The sequence below is a fragment of the Linepithema humile genome, chromosome 4 (genome assembly GCF_040581485.1).
Source record: "Linepithema humile isolate Giens D197 chromosome 4, Lhum_UNIL_v1.0, whole genome shotgun sequence".
Taxonomy (NCBI): domain Eukaryota; kingdom Metazoa; phylum Arthropoda; class Insecta; order Hymenoptera; family Formicidae; genus Linepithema; species Linepithema humile.
This window is the reverse complement of record NC_090131.1, coordinates 6,280,163-6,302,635: the sequence shown is the minus strand read 5'-3', so window position 1 is coordinate 6,302,635 and position 22,473 is coordinate 6,280,163. Positions and strand designations below refer to the sequence as shown.

The window sequence follows — 22,473 nt, the reverse complement described above, 5'->3', positions numbered from 1 at the left end:
CATTCCTCACTTACACCCTCCGTTATTATGGAAACATAATGTACTCTGATTAGAGCAGGTGTTTGAGAATGCGTTAAAGGAAGAAGATCGCGCCGTCCCGACACGAAGCATAGCGTGTACGTACCCGACCGTTAAAAATCGACCTTTATAACTTTCCTGTGGGCAAACGCTTGACCGTCATTATCCACTTGTATTCATTTTACTCTGTTCGCCAGCACATATTGTGTAGCTGGAGTTAAGACAGGTAATTCGAACTATTTACAAAATAATCATATGCTCACTAACAATATTGCCATTAAAAAAAAAAGGGAAAACAGTGAAATGTCGACGAGCGATGAATTTAATTATTGGTATTACGAGAAATTAGGTATTACAAAGCGCGTGAGAAAGAGTCATTCCACTTTTACGAAAGTGGACATTAGTGAAAGAAGATGCCCGTTGGCCGAAAAAGATCGTAAAACTTTGAGCACGTTTGCGTTAATGTTTGGGCGACAATTAGTCGAATGTCAGTGCTGAACGTTTCGAAAGCAGGTGAGAGAAAACCAAGGTAGAGTGTTAAAAACAGATCCGCTTCTTACATAAATTCGGGACGACCGAGGCAAAACATTCTACCGGTTTTCGAAGAAAACATATCAATTCTCAGGCGTAATTACATAACAAATGTTTACATTGTTTTTCATCTCATTAAAAAAAAAAATAAATTACATATCCGCGATGACATTTGTTCAACATATTCTATTCGTCAACTCATTTTCCTCGGTGTCGCATTACGAAATCTACAAGGGTTTTCCTCAACGACGTCACGTCTGTGTAAAATCGCGTGCTTACAGCAACACGCGACACACAATTGGCAATTCTCGTTGAGCCTGTTCGTCATTAAACCGATTCAAGCTATAGAGATGTGAAAGTTGACGAGTGTGCAGGCGGATGAAGTTGGCGAGTGAGAAGAGAAGGCGAAGGAGTAGCGAAAGGGGGAAAGAATGGGAGAGAAAGAGAGAGAGTACCGAGAAGGAAGGCAGGAATGCCGGTGCGTGAAGCCGGGTCTCCTGCCTCTTAGACAACGTTGCCTCAGAACCGCGTCTCTATCAGGCATCATAAATAATTCTGCTACGCCGGTGTGTCTCGTCTCTGTTTTCATACACATACATGCGTATCTCCGATACGCGCACTTCTCTCTCTCTCTTTCTCTCCGTTTCTCCTTCATTCCCGTCTCCGTCCTCCTCGTAGAACTCTCGCAGCGTTTTTCGGCTGCGCCATGAACACCTTGAACACAGTGGCATGGTTGTATCCGTGGACCGGTTGGACTAGGAGCGTCTACGTGTGCGTTGGGCCCTTTAAAAGAGATAGCACTCGAGATGGGAAAAAAGAACAGGTGAAACCTGCCGAGGGTCTCTCAGCCTGGTCGATCGGGACTGCATCGAGGTCGACTTCGGATCTTAATTCTATATGTTACATTGCAGTATTTTGATGTGTTTTTAAAACAACTGTATGATTGAGCAGCTCCGAATAGTTACTGGATTTAATATTCAAATAATATGCAAAAGCAACATTCATACATCAATAATAATCCAGCAATACAGTTCATTGTTAGGAAAAAATTAAATTTTCGGTTTCTGAAAGTTCACGCGATAAAATTCTGATCATAAAGCGCGACGCGAAGTAATATTCTCCTAGACGGAGGAAAACGCAGAAAAAATTGATTCTCGCGGACAACGCACTGGTCTTACACGCCGGTGTGCGTACGCGCGTCGCAAAAAGCGTCCCTCGTTAGTGCCACTAATTACGAACTGGCCGGGGACTCTTCTCCGTCCCGCCGGTCCTCCCTTAATGAGTGCCCTAGTGAAGATCGGCGAAAAAAAGACAGTAATGCCGCGAATAAAAGAACGAGAGAGCGAGTGTGGAGAGCGCGTACGCGGAGAGAAATAGTAGAAGCCGACAGAAAGAGGGACGCGGGGACACGTTTAAGCCTTAATCACCGATTAAGCGCATGGTGTGGAGATTACGAAATTCCCGCTGGAGTAATTATCGCCACGAGTAATCGATCGATGCGTGATCGGTGGCGCGAAAGTTTTAAGACGAGAGACGTCGGTTGCTCCGTCCCGGTTGGAGAGATTCCCAGATTTCATTTAACTGAGAACTTACGATCCGCCGTCGCCGATGCGATCTCCGACGAATTATACCGCTCTGTCTCGCTGCCCGCACCTTGTAATTAAATCATTTGACGCGGGCAAATAAATCCGAGACGCTCGCGCGCACCGCGTCTTCTTTCGTCGTTAATTAGTCCGTTCGTGCAACGTGCGGGAAATGCGCGAAGCTTAATTAGCGAGCGTCGAATCACAGCGAGCATCGTCGACGAGTTGGTGCGCGCCGGACGGTACGGTGTCTTCTTTACCAGAATTTCAATTAAATCCTGATTGACGGAACTGACCGGACTGACGTGAACAATCGACCAGATTGGTCGCTGTTGAAGCCGTACTTCTCATTCCTAACGAGCCCCGCCCCGAAGACGAAGTTGTCTTCGAAGACAACTTTATTTCAATTATGGAGGCCAATCGTGTCAAGCATCTAAAACAATCGCGTCGGTATAAGCGTGGATAATGATACAGCAGATGCAAATTATGATTTCTCTTGCTAATAATTATTTCAAGTATTAATTATTTAAATAACAAACTCAAAAAATCAGGTTTTATACAGCACGAATCTTTGGAATTTTTAGACTTTATTAACGTCTCTCGGTGGATTGAAGAGTTGCATTTTTATCACGCAGTTCGTAAAAACACAGCGCTATTTCGTGGAAACGTTATCAAGTAGTTATCGAGTCCGGACACGCGATCGAGAGAGAAAGAGAAAAAGAAACAAAAGGGGTCGAGTGCTGGACGCATTCGAAACCGACCGTCAATCGCAGTCTCCCTATTGGAGACATGTTCGCGATTCCAGGCGAGCTTCACCCTGGAAACGAAGTCACCCAGGCGGAGGTCTTTATTCGAATCGCGAAGGCGAATCACGTCCGCGCCGAGGAGCGACATCGTCTCGTAACAAATATGTATCCCCCATTCGTGTATCCTGCATCCGTGGAGACGAGCCTATATACCTGCGGCTACTAACACGAGCGCGACTAACTAACTAGCGTACACGTTCCTCTCGGCCCGACCTACCGGCCGTTTTCTGCGTTCCGGTAGCAACAATCGCGATCCGATCTCCACGTGATCAACGTTGCCCGTGGAGACTCGAGTTTAAAGTTACGAGCAACGTTGTTATTTCTCAAACAAACTCGCGAGAATTCATTCTTTCTCACTTATAAAACACAAATTCGACGATAATTCGGAAAGAATAAATAACGCAAGGATACATCGTTAAAAAATGTATCAGAATATTAATTTTCGAAAAAATAAATTGCATTTTTTCTCGATATTTATCCGGGCGTTAATTTTTTTCGGGGGCGATTACTCTGAGCAATTTGAGTAAAATCAACTTGGTTCGAATCTGACTCGAAGCCTTTCCTACGACGGGGAAAGAACTGGACCCCGTAACAAAGAGATGTCTGCTCCGACGACGGAGTCCTCCAGCGCGGGTGTGCGCATGCGTTCGTGTTACTTCGGGCGTCCTCGTGTCCGAGTATTCGTCCCGAGAGGTCCTCGAGAGGGACCAGGATGACGCGTCTGTAATGTTCACAGGCCCCGAAGAAGAATTAACTAACAGAGATCTAGGGGAACAGTAGCCGATTATCTTGAAGTACGTCAATTATCGAGACACATTCCTCGTTCGAGCTCCAAATTGTTTGAGACGACCTAAAAGTCAAGATTGTAGAAATCTCACTTTACGAGAAAACGTACTAATTTCACTAAGAATAACAAAATATCGTAACGATGTAGCAATTGACTTTAACTTTTTAAGTTAAGTTGAAATAAAGATACTTTAAGATATCTTAACGAAGAACTATGAGAGCTCGCGTATTATGAATGATAAATGACAGATAGAGTTCAAGACAGTAATAAGCAGTAGAAATCTATATGTCAGGCGCCTATTTACTCAGAAGTCGGCCTTAATTCATGCCACCGAACCTTTTTCAGTTGTAACCCTTCGTGGAAGGCCTGCCGAATCGGTAGCCTGACTAGGGCGACTGCGTGACGTCTATTATAGCACCGAGGCAAAAAAATTGTAACCTTGTAGTCTCGACAGCATTTTTCTTTTCCTGTTCATTCCTCCAAGCTCCGTCTTTCTAACGTTTTTATCAGAAAATACATGCGCGTTGGAAGAGATCTTGCGATCGAAACACGGCCTCTCGTAATTAATTGAAGATATTTATTCGGGTAATTTAAAGCGCGATCTCTGAATTTGCCTTCCACATCCCGGCTTTAAATAAACAAGAAAATCATCAATGACTCCTTATTAGCGAGCGAGCTTTTGAAACTTCAATTTCGCGAGGCGATCTCGAATTCTCGAGCGGCGGAATCTTCTCGGGAACCGGTAAGAACATCTCGGGCGTTTCGATCGTAACGCCTCGCGAACGTAACGACTCCGCATTCCTACGAGAAAAATGTCGACCGAGAATCTTCCTCCGGAGAGGAAGATTCTCGCGCGAGAAGGGCGCAGAAGACGAGAAGTGCGACCGCGGTGAGCGAAGGCCGAAGAGAGAAACTCTCGCGGGAGCGAGAAGGAACGGGGCGAAAGAGACCCTCGGAACTGCTTCACACGTGGCGACAGTCGCGACGTATTCGCGCACGCGAGCGTATGTATTTATAGCGACTGGCGTATTGTCGGCAGGACTCGAGAGACAGAGAGAGAAAGGGAGACGAGAGAAGAGACGACGAGGAGGTAGAATTACGCGCGCGCGTGTATGTGTGGGGTTTATTGGCGTTAAACGCGTTAGCACGCGGTCTAGGAGTCATCGTTCTGTGGGAGCGATGATTAAGCGATAAACGACTCCATCGGCGAGGCTCGAGATTCTTTTATCGCGCTCGCGTCAATACACTCGTTACGATGAATGCAAAACAAGTATTTCTGATTAGCATAGATCGACGATTCGCGATCCGTTAAACAATTGAATCCGAACAATCGAAAGGGTTTTCTCATCAACGTACCGTCGTCTTTCTGAGCCGAGCCGCCGAAAGGAACGTTTTGCCGATTGCTGCTCGTTGTTTTCGTCGCGGTTAAATCGCGCCGTCGATTGTTTGGCAAACAAACGGGAGGCCCCCGCCGGTTCATTGTGACCCGTGCGCGACTTGGCGCACGCCCGACTCCATTTCCGACTTCCTTCCCCCCTGCAACTCTTTCGCGCGCTCCCCCCAGCTTCCGCGCTCGCGACCGGCCGCACGAAACAATTATATTGTCGCGCAGATTGAGTTACGCTTCAGCAAGTCCGAGAAACAAGAATGGAAAATTGTGTAGTGAACGATGGAAGAGAGAACACAAAGATGCTCGTAAAAATAAAACCGTAAATGTCACTAATTGAGATAATTCTCAATTAGAAAACGCTTTTCCCTCTTTTGCAAATAAATTAAATACCATGTCATGTCTTTAGGAAAGCTCAAATTACATGCAATTGAACATCCGATTGACAAGACATTTTACGATACGCAATGAATCGATTTTTTAATATTTACAAATATGAAGCAATTAAAGTGCACGATTAATTATATAAACAGAAAAGCATATTTCTCAAATTTTAGAAAAAAATTTGACTATCAAACAAGTGTGCTAAATACTCGATTGTACCTGGATATTTTAAGAATACATATAATGTTTTCATGCTATAACAATATTTATCCATTGTTGAGTTTTTCCAAGCGAAAGAATCGATAGACGAAAACATCATATGCGCGCCCCATGTTAACTGAATTGCTTAAGTCAACAGGAAGCAGGTTAACCGATCCCTTCGCTTCTCTTGCCAACCGTGGAGACATTCATTAATAGCTCAAGCCCACTCTACGTAGCGATTAACCCTTTCTCTCGTCGAGGCGGAGTAGCTTTGTCGCGGCACACGCCCCGTCTTATCCGCGATCGGTTCGCACCATTGTTCGCGAGAACGCAGAAACAATGGCGAGCAGTTCGAGGTGTCGTGGGTAATTTGAACGCATCGTCAAACCCATTCTATCGACTCATCAGAAGTCATAAGCTCGCGAAAACGACCGGCCGATCATGCGGACTCTCAACAATGCTCGAATGGATTTCCGGTCGGTTGCTTTGCAATGCGGTGAAATCAAATCGCGGACATTTGAATGTTTGCATACAGCTTAATCGAAACGTCGCGCTTGTTGTCGCGCGTGCCGCGCTCTTTTTATTGAGCATCGATTGAATCGCGCAAAGAGCGAAGCTCGGTACGAGCGTGTGTATTTGATCTTTTAACGCCCTGTTGAACTCTTTATACGTCTTTGTTTGAGAAGAATATATTCGATGCATGAACAGAATGCTAAAACGGGACCAACCGTTTTGCGTTCGATCAATTATTTCGGATTATCAAAATTGCAAGAAATGTAAAAATGAATCTCGACAGATTCGAGAAGTGACTCATCCCTTTATTCTATCGATCATGCTTGATATTCAAACGGAGTTGCAAGTTACGAGAGACGCGTCCGATCAGAAAGACGAGAGATCCCGCATCCCGCGAAACTATAACCGCGGTAACCATGTAATCACGTAGATCTCTAGTTTAGTAAGCATAATTGCGGGTTGTCCGTCAGACATGAGCATGGTTCGTCCGCTCGTAGAGGACGACTCGACGCGAGGGGCGAGGGGGAGGGGGGGGGGGGCAGCGTACGCTTGTCTCATCAGAATTAAGAGATCCGCGCGCGCATCGCATCCCCGTGCGTAATTTCTTCATCGTATTTTCCGCGGCGCGGCTTCACGCAGGAATTTTAGCCAGCGGGATCTACAAACGCCCGCGTCTTCTCGACTGACCACCCTCGTTAATACTCGACACGAAACGAGACTCGAAAAATAAATCGCCGTCTGCGCCGTACATTTCCCTTTCGTTGGAATTTTACGTACGTTTGTAATTGTTTTTTCTTTTTTTATCAACGATTTTATTAATGAGACAAAAGATCTCGGCGATGCGCGCTTTTACAGCTGCCGGTGGCCCCGACACGGGGCCGCTGACTTTTGCGATCGCTTATAGCCAGCGCAGTCAGAGTTTAACAACCAGTAATTGTCCGGCCTGGCCTGTCGGAGCCGTAAAATCCGAGTGAGAGCAAACAACCCGTCGCGCTCCTTCGGGATCGACTCTCTGTCGCCCTTGAAAACACGACGGTTGCACCTTTTCTGAAAACACCTGACGTCAAACTTACTTTGTTTGATAAATGTGGCCTTACTATTTTCAGAAACAATTTGACCGCGTGTATTCAAATATTTATTTCCTTAAAAAATATATTTGTATCTGTCAGCAATTTCCTAAAAATAATGTAGCGATTAAAAGAAGCGAGGTAGTGGGTTTTCGAATTGAATTAAATTGATGATCAATATATCGCAATACAGAAACACTGATCATGATGATTCGCGAGCAATTTTTTACAAATTGTCTTATTATCAATCATTACGATGATGTCTGTTCTTCGAGATAGCTATTATTTGAGTTGAATTACGTTTGATCGATCGATTCCAAGCTTGCCTGCCGTGCAGAATCGTACTCGGTCACGTAGTTGAACCTTCTTCCTTCCCCTATCCCTGCTCTAATCGAAGTCTCGCGGCTGAGTTGTAGAAAGCACAACCGCCGACAACAACAACAGTCAAAGGCGTTCGCCTCGCTCGCCGCGCAATTGCAACTGTGAATTACGCTACGATTGGCGCGAATGAAGTCATCGTCGGTTCTCTGCACACGTGCGTAAATATGTTAAATCTTCATATTCACGATCGCCGGCTAGTCAATAAAGAAACACTTATGCATACATTCGCACAATGTCATATTTAACAACCGACGATCAGTTTATCCATATTGTGATTTATCAATCTCGTTATTTTGTATCATCGTATCTCGATAAAATCTGAAATTTATTCTTGCAATTTATTACACAATTTGCCTATTATTTTATATTTTTCATGATTTAGTTGCTCGGAATATTACTTAAAATATCTAACGCATTATAAGCAAATTATATTTTGCTTAATTAAATTTTGCACATTGTAATTATGCTATTTAATTACTTGGGCGCAACGCAAAGACGTCAGTACACGACAGAGTGCTGTGCATAATATAAACTTGACGTAGATTTTTAAGTAAGAAATCAATACATCGCATTGAAATGCGTAAATAATCTTCGTTGCTGATTACCGGCGCCGTATGTTTCTTTATCTACAACGTGCAACGTAACTCCCGACAGTTAACATAATCTCCCTGATTTATAGCCGTATTAGATGCGTCTATTAACATCCACCGACGAAGCGTTCGCTAATTACTCGAGCAACACACGGCACCGATCGCCGTATATATCTTGCGCGAGTTAAGAGTATCCCTGCATCCTTACATGCGCGCGTGTCTCTATAGGGTGTCCCGGAAAATGTCAGATGTGAGTGTACAGTTAATATCCTCTATCAGAAATTGTGGCGATTTATTTGATTAATGAAAATTTAATCGACATTATTATTCATCTCAGACTGAGATAAGTCAGCTGTAAATCACGGAAGACTAGCATTTTATTATAAATAATCATATTTCTCAATCACACCCGATATAATATGGGCGTCTGCGTATATGTATAAAGTATAATATACGCACACGGAGGCGTCACATTCCGATGATTAACACCTGATACCAAATAACCCGTTCAATTAAGTCTGCGATTCTGTTTCAGCTCCACGATCGGTGACAACCTCGTGTTTGCGAATTTCGTTTTTTACGCACCTGATTAAATTCGAAAGCTATCGGAGCACTTTGTAAATGAGAAATGTACCGTTTTATTGGCGGAGATCACGCGGAAGCGTAATACATTATTTTTTAACTTAATAACGTGCGTGTGAAAATATCGATTCACTGAAGCAAATATGCTTTGTTTAAATTTTTGTATTCGTTTGTTTTTCACTTTTGTATTATAAAATTGCTCGCGTGTATCCGCACTCTATCTATTATTATACTCTATCTGTCTATTATTATACTTGATGCAAAGGAATAGACAGAGGTGCAATTGACGCGGCTCTGAACTGCAAATAGAATTGAATCTTATGAAAATATCGATAATCGCGTAACGAGCCTCTCCACTCTCGAACGGCTCTCTCGTTAGGTTCGCGAAACCTCTTCCCATCTGCGAAAATCCCGTAATTACCGTAAATTAGCGGACCGGGTGTATCCGCGGGCTGGGATAATTCTCCCTCGATCTTATACGCGGGTTCACGTGGGAGGATGCGCGGAGGGAACGCTTTCGTGTAGTGTTTGCTCTCAGCGCGGTGCGTCGCGCGTGCTTTCACACGCACGTTATGCCCGGGCCCGCGCTACGCCGCGCGCAGCTCGCCACGCTATGCGTCATTATCGGACAACGAACGCAATGAAATGAGAGAACTGGTTCTCCGCGTTGTGTCCGTCTGTCTGTACGATAGCCTCCTGCCACCAGTGGTTCCTCCATTACGGGACGAAACACTTGCAACGCGCCGCGGATTCGCGGAGCTTCACGATCATCTGCTTTTCGCAGCTCGGACAGATTTGGAATTATTGTTAAAATGTTGAAATGTTAAAGAAAAGAAGAAAATTTAGCAATCGGATATTTTAGTCTATTATTTATAGTGTTATAAATTACTGCGAGATAAATTTAGGTAGAAAAAAATAATGTTTAAAATACGATTCGCTCGTAAACACAACATGACGCCTAGTTAACAATAAAAAATGCGACAGTCTACCCGGTCAACTCTTCATGGTCGAGTCATCTCCATGACAATAATAGAGATATATCTCGCTTCAAAACCGGGTTCGTGCGTTCCAAAAAGCGGCGAAAGCTGGCCTTTAGTCACAAAACTTTGTAATGCAACGGGAATAGGAATTAGGAATTAGGCTTTCCGTAGGGCATTCACAAACCCGGTGAAACTCCATTGAAAGAATACGAAACACTGAATAGCTGCTACGGTCGTGCGCATACCTGAACTAGAAGGGCCTGAAATCTAAATTCTTTTTCCGTTCTGTAATGTCGTAGGGGTCGAAAAATATTTCCCGAGAAAACGGGTGAGAAAATATTTTTGAAATACATATTCTCATATCGACATATTCTATTTCAATATAGGAATACGATTCTTGCGTATCTTTTTGCTGTATTATCAGTCGAATATTTCTCACTATCTCGTGTGCGTTGAAACGACTAGAAAAGATGGAAAACTCGAGATACGGTTAAGGCTCACCTTTTACTGAAATTATAATCACTCTATCAACGAAATTATATCTCAATCGCTCGGCGGAAGCTCGGCGAGAAGAACACACGCGCGATTACCAATTGCCGAAAATACGGAGGACAGGAAACACTACTATGAATCACGTGGCACGTAATATCCACCGGCACGAGACGTCTTCATCCTCGACGTGTGCAACGAGCCACGCTGTACGGAGTGGACGGACTAACCTCTCTTTCTCTCTCTCTCTCTTCTTCTCCCCCTCTTCTTTCTTCTTTCCTGCTCCCTTTCTCTCTCCTTCTCTCTCGGTCCGCACAACTCACGTCCAGGCAATCAGGTATGATTGGCCCGATCCACGCTTTCGCACTAACCACTTTATCAAAGCCGTTCTAAATAAACCTGCATTTGATTACACCCCGCGCCACCTTGTCGTTATCGTTTCTTATACCTCCTCCTTTCTTCGCACCTTGCTATCGAGTCGTTCCGCTTGAACGGAAAAGAATTATCCACGTCGTTTATCTTTTCCACCGATTCCACGAAATTCATCCGACATTTTTTTCGCTTTAGTCACGAAGGTCTCTCAGCAGGATGTTTTTTCCGCCAATCGCAACCTCCTCGATATAAGGAAAGTAAAGATTCATCGTTAATAATCACTAAAACATTGTGTTCAAACACTTATCGGGATTGTTCGATCGTTTAGCAACACTACGGACACCTTTATTTACTTTTGTTTTGAATATCAGAATCTGTCAGATTGTCTTTCACACAACTATAGTGAAGTACATGTTAATTGATTTTTTGCAATAAATTATTTTTACACAACATATATTATTACACTTTTCGAAAGAAAAAAAAAATACGAACGATTTTACGCGACGTTGTCAGCGAAAATAATTTCAATTCTCCATTCAGACATTATTCTGTTAGTCCATATCTTTTGACCAATCGACATATCACAGCGCAAGGTCGAATTTAGATAGAGAACAACGAAAACATCGGACTCTCGAGAACGATTATTACTGATCGATCGATCGATCGGTGCCGGTCGGCGCTGCCGGCGAACCGGTATAATCTGCACGAGGTTGCACTTCGATAAAGCGTTGAGCGCCGGACACAGCGGTCACCGGCGGATCAGAAATAGTGTTCGTAGTGTTGGCTTGAAGCGCGTCGGAACACAACTGAAGCGGTAGGACCACCCAGTCGGTCGAGGGCCCCTGCTCCGTCCGGATACAGTTCCACAGTATACTGTGCAAGCTCTCCCACTACCGACTGGCCGCCTAACGCCAGCACGCTATACCTGCTGATTGGGCTGGAGTGTAGCAGGTGCCTCAATGTCTTACTCCAGGGATGGAAGATTGGTTTGGCAAGGAAGGAAGGGAGGCCGAGGGCGCAGGAACGAATCGGGCGGAGGAAGAAGGAAGGAAGAAAGGGAGTGAGCTATCTCCGATGATGACAGAAGAGAAGCGTCGAAGAGAGAGATTGACGAAGAATCCATCTCGTGGCAGCGCTCGAATTAATGTCATCAATCGCGCTGCAATTTTTGCGTGTCCCGAAAATTATAGAAAGAACAACGTTGCCGATTTTTTGTGACAGAATGTAATTAAATCTTCGAGATCCTTGAGATATTCTCGCATTGCTTTAGAACAAATTAGTAGCCTCGAGACGAGCCTCGAGAGACGCTTGACGCAAAGTTGCGTGACTCGTGTCATTTAATACGCCGACGTGACATCGCGCGCGGCTAATTTCCAACGTCGCTCGGTGGATGATTTAAACGCGCCTACACCTGTCACCTGGCTAACAGCGTTGATGGCTAATAGATACGGCAATTAGATACGTCGGTATACATTTAACAATTATTACCCTCCTTTCTTTTCTTCCGAACGGGCAGTTAAAAAAATATTTGACAGATAAACCGCGCCGCCTGGCCATAATTTTACTGCGTTATCGTCCGCGTAATGACCGCGTAATTCGTCGCTTCTTTCGCAGCGTATCGAAATCTAAATCGACCGTACCGCGGACGGGCGTTCGCGCGCGCGCGGATAAATCGCGCCACACCCCCGTTCCGGAGGACGAGATTTTCCGCAATCTCGATCGTCCGCCGGAGCGTAATTTCGTGCGGCGACTCACATGCATGCCCGCGCGAGATTTAAGTATATACCTGCTTACGACGGGGGTAATTCCACGTCGTCGTACCGCCATAAAACCGCGGCGTGCAGAGTTCACGGTTACAGGGTCCAACTCGTTCTCTTTCTCTCTCTCTCTCCTTCCCTCCGCCTTCCCTGTCCCTCGCTCGCTCGCGTTCCTCCTTGTGCGCGGGTCTTACGTGGCTTTATGGTCAGAGTCATGGGATCGTGGACCGGCCGGATCCCATGATCGATGGGGCTTTGGCTTAACCCCTCTAGTCTGAACCGAACCCGTGGTGCCTCCGGCACGCGGTACCGCACTGTCTCTCCTTCTTCTGCTCGCTCCATTGCGCTCTGTCTCTCTTCGTTTTTTTATCAGTCCCTCTTCTTCCCTTCCGTCTCCACACACGATTTCCTTTCTCGCTAGTGGGCGACGAGAAAATATATTTTACCGGGGCGAAAACGACGGCGGGCCACGCTCGCAAATATCCGCGATAGATAACGATTTAACGCCGAAAGCTCTCTCTCTCTCTCTCTCTCTCTCTGTCAGCGATCGTCCTGATTTATGCGCGGCAGCGTCGCCCGAAGGATTCGCTCGAATAACCGCGATTAACCGTAACGCGAACACGGCGACATGGCAATGTCGAAGCAGCGATAAACTCTTTTCGGAGAGTTGAAAACATCTCGATCTTTTCATACTTGTATGTAGCAATTTTCTTAATGATGTATCATTTTGCATTTGCGCGCTGGGTTGATCACTTTATTATTCTATCGCGCTCGACTCATATAAATTTAATCGATGTTTCAATTTGCATACGATAAACTTTATGTTTATCGTGAAAAAAAATTGTTTGGATAATTCGAAATTGATCTCAATTGATTTAATACTCATCTGCAGTAAAGCGAATATTAGTACGAAGCTAAATAGAGATCGCCGCAATCTGCGAGCTAATCGCGAAGCAGCGATTCTAGTCCGCGCGCGGCGCAAGGGAGTGCGCGGTGGGGATAGCCGGGCCCGAACTCCCGGCGTGTGTGCAGGCCCTAATAATATGTGGATGGAAAGATCGTGATGGGATCGAAGGGTTTATTATGCTCCGCAAGGAGGGTGGCGGTCGGGGGAGGAGCGCGGAGGGGAATCGGATCGAGGTAAAAGAAGGAAGAAACCGCAGGAGAAGAAGGAAGAGGCCGCGAGAGGGAGAGAGACCGGCGGAAGCGGGAGGCACGGGGAGAAGACAGGGCAGAGAGAAAGAGAGCGGGAGAAAGAGAGACGGGCGACGAGGGTGAAGGAAGAGCGGAGTGAAAGATTTGAGAGTAAAAGAGGCAGATAGGCGGGTACGAAGCCCAGAGAGGATAATTGAGTTATTACTGCAATTGTAGACCACCTTGGAGGCCCCGGAACGACCATAACAGGTTTTGAAAATCGCATTCGTATCTGCCTACGATTCTCCGGCTCTTTAGCGATAAAGGATTATCGTCGGGATACGCGTATCGCGCGATGCCGATTACGTGCGTGGAGAAGCGAGAATCAAAGGCGACGGCGCGACGCAAGAGCGTGGTGTTAGATGCACCCGCGTCTAATCGGGAGGGAGAGCCTAATTCCGCGTCGTGTGCAACGACGCCGAGTGGGGTTTTCCGATTTAAACATCAACGCCGGCTTTAAAGCATTGTAAAAGCACAATCAATTATGTTCTCTGATTATGATGAAATTATGACGCATTCGTCTGACATGGAAGCAATTGCAGCGCCTACGCACTAATAAATTCTAGACAGGTGTTTGGAAAGAAGGACGTATCGTGAAGCATATCGATGCGCCGATCGATGAGAAATCGCACAGAGAGAACCGTAAAATCACACAAAGCCTCGATAAATGCTGCGATCGAGATAGCATTTTTTTGCACAAAATAAAAAAATACTTCTTTGATTCCTAAAATTCTAAAAATGTTGCTATGCAGCGACGAAGATGACAGGTGTGGCCAGCTGTTATTTGTGAAAAGTAAATTCGACATCGCTTTTAATTTAGAAACAGTTTTTATCGCGAGCTCAAGGTCTTCAAGGTGATCGTCCTCACCTGTAACAATTAGTTGGTAGACGAGACGTGCGCGCGCGCAGCTCGTTGCACCCAGGCTGCTTCGTTCATGGGATCACGTGCTGGATCTCCCGAAAATTGACCATCTGCCGGAATAACGACTTAATTTGCCCGGGACTCCTTAGCCCGCAGCCAAGGTGGCGGTCTCACCCGCTTCTTGGAAGCGTTCTCCTTCCGTTGGCATGCCGTCGAAACGAGTCACCACCGCCGTACTTATTCATCCACCGGAACTCGATTGCGAAAGAAATTTAAGATAGAAATCTCCAAAGTAGATTTGATATCCTGCGATCGATATACGGCTATTCGCGCAATTATTTTTTGAAAGATCTCATGCTTTCGTTTTTTATCTCGTAAGAACTCGCGAATTATTCAACGATAGAGAGCATGCGATAATCCGTTCGTGTTTGCATAAATTAATGTAAACTAAAGCGCGTGTGTTTTTCGAGCCGAAAAACCGCATTCTTGATTGTTGTCGATTTACCTTATTTATCCATTCACCTTGTGTAACGTATTGAGAGTCAGGTGTGTTTCGTGAAAAGGTAGACCTCGCACACATAAACACGTCTATAATTCGGGAATAACCACTCCGGAAGAAAGTAATTCACGACGATCATCGAGAATTTTTAAGGTCGTAAATCCCGAGTAGCTTAAAATTTAGTTTAAAATGTAGCTTGTTAGTAAAAATTTCAGGCGACCGGAAGAACAACCAAACATTATTCTAGCTCCAACGCTACTCTATGATTTCGACATGCGAGTAATTTGATCTTCAGGAAATCACTTTGAACTCCCTTTTTTATCCATTGACCGCGCTCTCTACCTCGCAACTAATTTCACTTTTTCTTTTTGTTTCAGGTGAGTACCTATTTCAAGTTCACGAAGTAATAGCATCAATAATTGGTGGTGGTGAGTGCAATCGATATTTTTGAAAGATAATTATCTTTTTAAAAACTGAGGCATCGAAAAGTTAAATTTCATCGACTTACTCATTTTTCGCAGCGCTCAAAAGCGCTATTTTAAATTGTGATAAACGTGTGATAGCTGTCGTTTTTTTTTTGTTTTTTTTTTAATTTCTTTACGATATTCCGATCCTCTCCATTTGCTTTCTATTATGTTCGCTTTAATAAGGATCGCGTCGATGTGTACGCTTCTAATCCCGAAAACCTACACTCTATGCAAATTACGCGAGCGCGTAGATCGTAATCTCGGCGGGCTTGAGAAAAAAAGATGATCGACGCGAAATAAAGGCGCGCTTGTAACAATATTGGCGTTAATTCCATCAACTTTACCGTTATCCGGGATCCTCTCGAAACGCTGACGGGAAGCCCGAGCGTTACGTGCGCGCACGGAATTGCAAATTGTCCCGAAGCGAATCTTCAGTTCGAACATACGCGGACTGTCCGGACGGATCCACCGGTCGCTGCTCTAACCGCGACCTAACGGTGGGTATCACGGGAGTCCATTGTCTTTATTTTGTGTTCGTGGAACCGTCCGTGGCAGCGCATTTCGGAGCTGCTTATGTACACGCGGCGCGCACAGCGATCATCTCGCCCGCACGCACACGTCTTCGTATATACTTGTTACACATTCGGAGGGTTTATAAGCTGCATAATAGCCGCGGCTGGGTTTAGGAGACGACCAGGAACGGGTGAAAAGGAAGAAACGGACGCGGGAGAGCACGGGGGAAAGGGAGAACGGAGATAAAGGAGGAGAATACACACACACACACACACACGCATACAGGAAGGGGGGGGAGGAAGCATGTAACGGGAGGCCGCGGATATATAAAAGCACGATGTATCGGGGTACACCGGAGGCCTAGTAAGTTACACCTTCTGCCCTTATCTGTGAAGATCGCTCGGGTACTCGGGTACTCGGATACTATCCAGCTTTTCTCCTCTCCGATCGCCTCTCTCACTCTCTCTCTCTCTCTCTCTCTCTCTCTCTCTCTCTCTCTTTCTCTCCCCCGGGTTACGGTTCTCTCTTTTCTCCGTTGAATAACTTTACTACCGGTTTCTCGCTTGCCTCGCGCCGGCTACTAAACTTTCGGGATAACGCGCGCCTCCCACGCCTCCCTCCCGTCCCTCCTCGACCTAACCACTCTCTTAACCGTAACCGGGAACTCTCGTGGGTGGAAGGACGTATATTATCGGGAAGTAGATCATCAAAGCGCGCGCCCAAAACGCCGAGTGCGCTTGCTTGTGAAACGCAAATGGAATTTTCGTATACACTGAGGCGCGTACGATTTTATTTCACGCATAGCAATGTCGCGATATGGATCGGAAAAACGTTTCTCTCGCTTCCTTAGATGATTTTTCATTCTGCGACGAATAAATTCTTTTGGCGACAAATCGCCGCGCAGTTCTAGCAATGCAAACGCCATTTTAATCGTGCGTTTATTTTTCCAATTTTCCAGAAATTTCTCAAGTGATGAAGAATTTGCACGTTATATTCGTTTTATTTTAATAGCATTAAAATAAGAATAAAAAATTGATACTGACGTATTTGTTGAAATTAATTCAGATCGCAAAGCAACATACGCGTTTCCCGACTCTCTTTCGACTCTCCATCTGCCTTCGTTCTCTCTCTCGCTCATTAGTACGTCGCCCGGCCGACCTTCTCTCTTTCCCGGAGCGAGAGCACCTTGGCGAGCTAACATTTGCATCTAGACGCGTTTGCACAGAAGCTGTGACGGCTTATTAGCCTGGAAGCAGCTGCGTGCCGGTAATGAGGCCCAATCTCGCGTTTATGCATAAACTCGGGCCCGTACTGATTCTTCTGCCCGCAGTCTCTCTCTCTCCCCCGCCCCGCCCCTCTATTTCTTTACATCAAGTTTTTCCCTCGTCGCCCTTTTCTCCCTTTTTATCGCTCGACAAAAGGATTCACTTTGTATGAGAGGTGCGCGAGCGCGAATCCTTTCTAACCTTCGGTCTCGTCGCGGCACGCAACTATAACCGTTTCATCCTGTTAGCCCGAGCGTAACACCGAGTCTCTTCATTCGCGCGCGGTATGAGTTTAATACACACGCGGTAATAATAAAGCCCCGGCGCTGACGACGACTGAGGGAAACAGTCGGCCGTCAGCGTGCGTGTACGGACCGCATCGCGTGGTGAATCGCCGAAGGTCTTCATCGTACGCGCGGCCAGCCGTCGATCCGGCGCTCGTAATAACGTTTCCCCGGGTCGAAAATCCCGAGTGTATTCCCGGACGGATGAATCCCGTACAGCCCGTTACAAGGCGACGTCTGTTTTTAGGTGGTTACACAACGCGGTTAAATACGCGTTGCGGTCAGTTACACGGGAAAAAAAGATCTCACAGATTTAATAATCAAGAAGAGTGTAAAAAAATCTGGAAGAATTTTTAGGCGTAGATTGATACAGATAGCCCGGACACGAGTTACATCTGGACGGACAGCTCGAGATCAGAGCATCGTCGTATTTTCCATCTCTCTCTCTCTCTCTCTCTCTCCTTCCCCATACTGTTCTCTCTACCTTTTCTTCAACGGAGAACCGTCCACCACCGATGTCGTAACATCGTGAAAATAATAAAGTTGTTCTTGGCCGTTCCCGGATGTCTCCCCGTTTTCTTTTTTCTTTCTCTACTCGGTCGCCCGCTCTTTTTCTTCCTTTCCTCGCCCCTGCGCGCGAACACGCTACAGGACTACTCGAGTTGTGCTACATCCGCATTTTATGGTGGCCCGTCATAAAGCCGTAACACACCAACCGTATTCGGTATCCGCGGTATGCGTGAATATCGCGCCTCCGCGGTGGCTGGTATCCGTGTATTTACGACTTTTCGGCGTTTCTCTCCTCGCTGTGAGAATTATCCGAACAAACGATTTCGGTGTTCCGCCGCGAATTCCACTGTCGAGTAATACATCGCGCCGTCGGGTTTTATTAGAGTACATCTCTGAGAAGCGCGATAAACTTTTCACTTAATTCGATGATAATCTTTTCAGAATATTCTTTCCGAGATATTAGAAGGAAAGCGCGCAATTAGCTTGTGCATTTAATTAGCCCCCACGTCGTACGATATCGGATTTACGCCGATGGTCCGGCGGCGGTAAAGTGAAGCTGTCGCAACGCGCCGTGGCGAACGGCAAAAGGAAGAAATCTCGGGCGAACGTAGGATGCGGGGAGAACGCAGAAAGAAAAAGGAAACTCGTCCTGTGTCCGGTGCGCAGGCCGCGCGCGCTGCTGACGCGACAACCTCATTTGTGCGCGACGGCTTCTAGCGGGATAACGCGAGAAGGAGAGACAAGGAGCGCGAGGGTGGGCGCGGCGTAGCGCGGAAAAAGAGGAGCACACAGAAGGACCGACCGACGTATGCGCGTGTGCACGTGCGTTTGTTGCGTACGAAAGAGAGAGAGAGAGAGAGAGAGAGAGAGAGAGAGAGGGGGGAGGGAGAAATGGAAGAAAGGACGGAGACCGACGCGACGGAACCCACGGTCCAATCAAGGAAGCAGGGATACCGCGCTGACGTGATTACAGCCGCCGCGCGTGACCGGAGTTAGTTCGCCGCGTTGCTCGTTCGCCCGCTTTCTTTCGTGTGGCCCCTCTCGGGTGGCGGCGTTCCAACCACCCGCTTCGTTTTCTACATTGACACGCAGCCGCGAATTTCCTCGCGGTGATCCTCGCGGCGAATTCCCTTTCGGTACATTAATGGTTGAAAACATTCATGTATGCAAATTTGTCACTTATATCTAAATTAACGCAGTAATTTTTACGATTTTCGGAAAGATGTTCGGACGAGCTTAGAATTGGTAGATGCATCCCTGCACGCGATGCGATTTTACAGCGGTTCGCCGGGCCTGTTTTTGCGTCGGCCCCGAAGTCCCTCCTTCTCTCTCTCTCTCTCCCTCTGTCTTGAGACTCGACGTTTTCCTACGCTACTCTTTTGCGAGGACTACGTACTCGCGCTTGTATACCGGCGCGGTTTCTTAATCACGAGCGCCGAAACAACACGTCCCCCCGTCGCCCTAAAATTGCAGATTTGAGATACTTGAACGGTTTCGCACGCCAGGAAAGTCAATTAGCAGGTATGCGCGACGATACATTCCCCCCCCCCCCCCGTTTAGCTCGAAGGTGGCTCTATCGCTTTGCGTTTGCATTATACGCGTTTCGTGCAATTTGCTCGAAAATTATGACGGTGCTCGTGGCCCCGATTGCGGATATTTTTTTTTTCGAGTGTATCTCTATCAACGATATTGTCACGAGCGGAATCCCGTACTAATGGATTCATAGTAGGACGCAAGGAAGGCGGAGCCTCGAGCATTTAAAAGTCTCATGCTACTTTTAAAAATACGCAACATTTTTTAACGAAAGACAAAGCAATTATTTTTTTTTTATATATAAACTTGATATTGGGCAAACAAATTTTGTCAGAGCAATCAACTGAATCGATCTGATCGCACCGTCGCGACAGTTCGCGTCGAGGCTCGCGAATCGATCGGCAGCTTCCGGCTTCTGGTATCGTCGCGTGGAATAGCGAGCAATCGGCTCTCAGTTGCGGCCGATCATTTCTCGGATGCTACCGACTTAACGGCTCTTCCCTTCGATCAGCTCCCTACGACCTTCTCCATCGCATTGCCCTTTCTCCATCGACCACTCATCGTCGGTGGAGACGTGGCAACGTCGGTTACACCACTGTGGGCAAGACACAGAGAAAGAAAGAGAGAGAACGAGAGAGAACGAGAGCGGCGAAAGAGACCGCGCGACCAAGATGGAAGGACGTTTATACGGCGCAGCAAAGGAAAGAGGCGAGAAGCCTTTGTCCGACGGAATCGCCGCGGCCGAATTAAGTTAGCGTCCAAGTACGCGCGTAGCCGCGATATACAATATTCACCGAAGCGTAGGGTCTTCCCGGCATTGTTTCCAAAGTCTCTCGCTGCGTTGATTCTTTTTCTAAACGGCGAATCACGAGCGAATCGCCGGCGCTAGCTTTTAGGAGAAGCGAATGAGAAAATGGTATTGTGATTTATGCTGGACCATACGGAGCCGCGCAATCGCCGACGAGATCGTCCGGATAATGCCGGGCATTTAGCGAACGTGATCGCGGTTACCGCGACACAATGAGCGACCGCTTCCTCGAGCGACACGATTCTGCTTTGCGCCGCGATATCTCCGCATCAGCTCCGAAGTCGCCGTTACGACGACCGCGTAATAATAATAACGATGTGATGCAACGAGTCGAGTCGAAAGAAAGCGACGACTCATCCGGCAGTTAAATCAGGCACAGCTGATACAGCGCATATACACAGCTTGTAAACAAATTTATCGGGACGACCGAGCCGCATCATCGTCGGAGGATATCGCGCGCTCGGAAACCGCTACGCGAGACAGGGTGACGTCATAATTATCGCGCTGCAGCTGCTGCGATCGTTCCGGCGATCGCACGACCGCTTGATAAATCGGGGAATTAATCTTCGATTCGCGCCACGTCGTCAGATACGATCGCGTCGGATTAAATGGCACCGAATTATGTATTTCGCTTATATCGTTACGCGCGCCTCTAGCCGCGAACTCTTAACGTTCCGGCCGCGAGAAGCCGGGAATCGCGGCCGAGAGCCGCCGGAAAGAGGATCCGCACGCCGGATGCGGCCCTGCGCATACATCGTGATGCTCCTCGAATGGAGCCCCCGAGGGAGAAGGAGCGAGCAAGAGCCGGGGCCGGGCCCTGGGTCCGCGATGATCTATGGCTCTATCGCGTTCGGAGTCTCAGATCACAATCATTCCCCCTTTATCGTATTCCTTCGTGAGTTTTCTTTCTTAGCAGGTGCCCGCCGCCCGCTGCACGGCGATATATTACGTACCGGGTGTCCGCATTTAATTTCGCGATAGATCGTTGCACGCGAGACGCTATTCTTGCCGGACGCTAACGAGAACGCACTCCGGCGTTCTTCCCCGGCGATTTGTCAATTGATCACTCGCGAATTCGGTGCAGCGCGATTGAAGCCGCCTGCTCGCGCGGTCTCGCGCCTGAGAGACGAATATAATTGAGAAATATTTGATCGCTGTCGTTTGTAATCGTTTCCTCGCGCGAACGGTAGTCGCTGACCTCTCATCGACGCGAGTGAACGATTTATAAGAAGCGCGAGAGTTGGACGACCGCCATCGCTCAGGAGGGTCTCTCCGAGGATGTCTTCCTTTTGGTATTTCTCCCCTTCCTGTCTTAAACCCCGCTGTAGGAGTGGCCGATAGTTAGCAAGGACATTATAAATTTGGATGCCTCACTCTGTAATTATCGGAGATACCAGGGGCGTGCCAAGTCTCTCTCACGTTCGTCCGGCAGCGTTCTTAAGCAAAGAGGAGAGGAGGAGAGGGGCGATCCGCTTCGGGATGTGTGCGAAATTGTGTGCAAGGATATTCGTGCGGCCGCCTCTCCCTCCGAAACGGTCCCGCGTGCGCGCCACGTGGTGATGCCTGTGTGTGGATGCAGGAATTTCCTATGCGGCAGGGTATGCCAGGATACGCGTCCAGCAGAGAAAGACATTATCGGGGAGGAGCACCGCGCGCGAGATTTGAATCTACAGGGCTGCGCCAATCGAGCGTATGACAGAAAATCGAAATTCCAATTATACACCGATACCGTGCACAAAATTAATTCTACAAAAAGAATTACGACACCCTTTAGTCTTAATTATACGGACAAAATTAATTTCGCAAAAAAATGACGAGGCACTCTTCGGTTTTAATTTCAATTATGTTTATTTGAATTATTCATTGATGCCAGAAAATATTTCATTGATGGAATCGCACATCAAAATCTCTCCTCTCCCCGATACGTCAAGATAAGCGATCCTTCAACGAGCAAAGAAATCAATCGCTTCGTTCAGCATTCGAAATCGAATGCGCGAATGAAACGCGTAACAAATAACGCGATACACGGCGGAATCCGCGGTTGTGTTTCTCGCATGCCGCACCGGCGCGCTCAATCCGATCCGGATAAGGCTCTATTGTAGTAGCAGCG

The 22,473-nt window shown here is 46.9% G+C and overlaps 1 protein-coding gene and 1 long non-coding RNA gene across 5 annotated transcripts in view; one reads left to right on the top strand and one right to left on the bottom strand.

The window, feature by feature from the left end:
• LOC136999454 (uncharacterized) overlaps positions 1-22,473 on the top strand; it is a 147,278-nt gene that overhangs the window by 20,901 nt on the left and 103,904 nt on the right. The gene's annotated exons all lie outside the window — the stretch shown is intronic.
• The window catches only part of ci (cubitus interruptus), a 75,326-nt gene that overhangs the window by 26,325 nt on the left and 26,528 nt on the right, over positions 1-22,473 (bottom strand). The window contains exon 1 of one of the 4 annotated variants that reach the window (XM_067353480.1): positions 10,530-11,484. The exons of 2 other annotated variants lie outside the window; for them this stretch is intronic. The gene's annotated coding sequence lies outside the window, so the exon portion shown is untranslated. Of the gene's footprint in view, positions 1-10,311; positions 10,466-10,529; positions 11,485-22,473 lie in introns of those variants that run through there. One more of the 4 variants, XM_067353481.1, reaches the window with a different exon arrangement.